The sequence below is a fragment of the Meleagris gallopavo genome, chromosome 4, assembly GCF_000146605.3.
Source record: "Meleagris gallopavo isolate NT-WF06-2002-E0010 breed Aviagen turkey brand Nicholas breeding stock chromosome 4, Turkey_5.1, whole genome shotgun sequence".
Lineage (NCBI taxonomy): Eukaryota > Metazoa > Chordata > Aves > Galliformes > Phasianidae > Meleagris > Meleagris gallopavo.
The window spans coordinates 60,429,315-60,432,903 of NC_015014.2; positions in this window are offsets into that span (position 1 = coordinate 60,429,315).

Sequence of the window (3,589 nt, forward strand, 5' to 3'; positions counted from 1 at the left end):
TTTAGAGAAAATGAGGTAACTGCTTATCAGAAAGAAGAACATCCAGAGTTTTGGTTGCAGAAATATTAAGCAATTGTAGTTGCTGACATCAGTTGACTAAATTCAACTACCACTACCATTGCAGAGCCAAGCCTTCTACTACTGAACAGATACTGCACACACACTTCCTATTTACGTTTTGAGCCTATTACTTTTTACTTCAGTAATGATATACCTTGTTTTTGTACTAGTGCTGAATCCTGGCCATTTTCCAGACTGGATCACAGAATTTGTTTCCAGTTTATTCAGTAGTGCTCCTATACAAGAGCTTCTGATAGCCTACATCTTGCATCCATAGAAAAATCATATCTTTAATTTCATTCTGAAGCATCTGATTGAAAGTCCTTGGCAATTACTCCATATAGCAAAATTATCCACATTCATATCTTTTATCCTACACTGCTCCCCAAGGTTAGTCTTTTGGCTTAAATCCCACTGGCTGTACTACCAGACTAGAATCTGGGCATTCTTTACTACAGAGACAACTCCCCAATTCAGATGTTTATGAGTACCAGCACAGCCAGGTTCTTTGCTCCAATGGCATCCCACCAAGGCTGGCAACTTCCACAACTGTTTTATCTGATACATCATCTTGTGAACTTCAGCTCCACAGACTAATCCATGCCACAGCAGGAACTTTTACACTTCAACATATTACAATGAATAATAAAGGAAATGGGTCTCAAACACTATGATGGGATGCTGTTTTACTGCATCTTCTTCCTATTGCTTCTTTTAACCACTAGTTTTTCCAAAATATTTCATATGGAGTTCAGATCACATTTCTAATAAAATCTTATCTAACTTCAGCTTTCTTTCTTGAAAATAATCTTGTCACAAAATATTCATCTTCTGTCCCTTGGCGTATCTATTATTTAGCAAGGCAGAACCTGGAGAATGGGACAACATCCACTCTATTATGCTTTTGATCACGGCTAAGAAAAGATGGAATTCCAATATTAGCCCTCAAGGCTAAGAATCTTTGAAGATAATTATTTTAAAATACAAGTTTTCTAATTTGTTATGTGTTTTAGTACAGATGGAAGATGTCAGTATTTTATTATGAGGTACAGACCAGGAAAGGTTTCACAAAGACAGTTAAATGTTCATCTCTGTTGACCAACTGAGCAAGATTGGTCTGTGCTACTTCAAAGAATCACATGGAAACCTGGCTGTCTTTCACAGACAACAGAAGAAAAATGTTAAAGCTTCTATGAAAGTCTGCTCCAATGTGAGAGATCCTTATAAAGAACATAAATAGACCTAAAAAATACTGGAATATTTGGCTTGCAGAAGTGGGTTGTTTTTTTTTCCTTTGTTAGCTGTGTATTTGTTTCTGCTGCAAAAGGATACAGGTAGGAGGAAAGTAGTGCTTCAACTTGTAGTTTTTCAGTCATTCACTCGAAATATGGATGAATATAAAACAGCTCCAATTTGTGCTGGGAAGCTGAATACCAAAGTTCAAAACAAGATCAAATTGCTATCTTGCATTAAGTCAAGAATAGGACAAGTTAAAAGGATGGGGACAAAACTGGAAATTGAACTGTCACCTTTTGAGTAACCCTTGTAATTTAACATGTGCTTTAAGTCATGTTTTTTATTAACTCCAAATTATGTCAACTACCAGAATCTGTAACAATGATGTCCAAAGTGAGGATACTCTGAAGTAGACACAGGCCAGCACTCACTTTTCCATACTTTGTTAATTTAATATCTCTGGCATGAAACACTCAAATCAAGGTTTTCAAACATCTCCTTTCAACATAGCTCATCACAAGGGAAGCTGCCCTTAACATCGACAAAAAGCAGAGAAGAAACACCTTACTTTTGGTCCAACCATGATTAACAGGCATTTGTTTGCTGCACACAAGAATTAGGCTTTGGAACAGTCTATTTCATGCCTCAAACAGAAGCAGCTTTTCAAACATACCAGAGACTCAATAGATTACCAGGTGCTAAAGTTTAGAGTTGCTTGTGAGAACGGTAATGCACAATGGACTACATGCATGAACCTCTCATCACCAGATACGTGGTATAAGCATAGATGGTTCGCTCTCCAGGAATTTTGGCTAATTTTGTAGTTTGCTCATCCTCAGAAGGGCAGCAGAACAGAGAACGATCTAAGTTTCCGTTACAACATGTTCCAAGAAATTCCAACTGATGCTAGAAAACACAAAAATCCCTATGCTGGCCATCATCAACATGATAAAATGATTAAAAATAGTGCCTGATATATCATTTTTGTAATTTCTGTCAGTGTAAATTGAAAATTCTAAGTTCACTTACATAGTTGTCTTATCAAATCCAATACTGCAAGTCAAAGAGAAGCTAATCTGTAGTGAAGGGTTAATTCAGGTAGTTTCTCTCCTGTCCTTTAAAAATATTCTCAGAACCCACGTCTTCCCAGTAACGACTAATTTTACAAGATCACTAACTGACCCATTCAAAAGGCCACTGGATTTACAAGCTGCAGGGTGACTACTAACATGCCAACAAGGATCTCCTCTCCCTGCCCCCAAAACCTCCACAATTATTTGCCAAAGGAAATCTGGACTCCTATGTCAAGCTCCAATGGGAAGTTTTTTCTCTCTCCACTTTACCACACGACTCTACTTACTATGCTTATCCTGCTTGGCATATTCCCTCTCCACCTTCTCATTTACACCACCAACACGTGGGTACATCCTCAGGGAAAGTGTTTTTCAGAGCTACATTCTAACTGGAAAGCGATGCCTCCTAGAAACACGGACTTACTTATCCACTTAGATCCACTTCAGTATCTCCATTCTTTCTTCACCCAGAGGCTGAATAAAAGAATTATACCAGATCATATTTACTCAACCATAAGGCCATTGTATTTGTCTTTGCAGAAAATGAAAGACTTCAAACAGTAGGCCACAAACACAGCATTCAAAAATGCAGTCATCATCTATGGCTTTATTACTATCTCCATCACATGTTTCTCCGTGGATGTCTGTTCAGTGAGCATTAGGTTATCTGCTGCTTTCAGCAACACCACTTAACTGTGCTTCCCATTGTGCAGCACAGTGCTTCCGGGGAGAGGTGAAATTTTCCCCCAGAAAATGCAAGGTGTTTTGCCTCAATCTACAGAGAAAACAACACTTGCAATTTTCACACATCCAACCACCTTCTATGCTTAAAACCTAAGAGACACCTTTGCAGTTACGTAAGCGGGAATGACCAGAGGTGACCAAAGCGCTGTGTAAATAGCGTTGTATCTTCTGATCATAAACTGCATCCTTGATCCAGTCATCTGCCCAGAGCAGGTGAACTTATATATGCAGGTTACCATACAGTCAATAGGCTTTCATCGACTACAAGGAAAGACGTGCATTTATCAGCCCACAGAAACAAGGCCTTGCCTTGTGAGCATACTGACACCGGTGGAACAAAAAGCAGGCTCAGTGCAAAAAGTGAGAGGTGAACCGGCCACAAACAATAGGACACTGACAAACAGTCCCTTCTCTCCATTCCTATCCTGCCTTGCTAGCGTGATATTTTGGAATTGAACTCGGACATATACACAAGT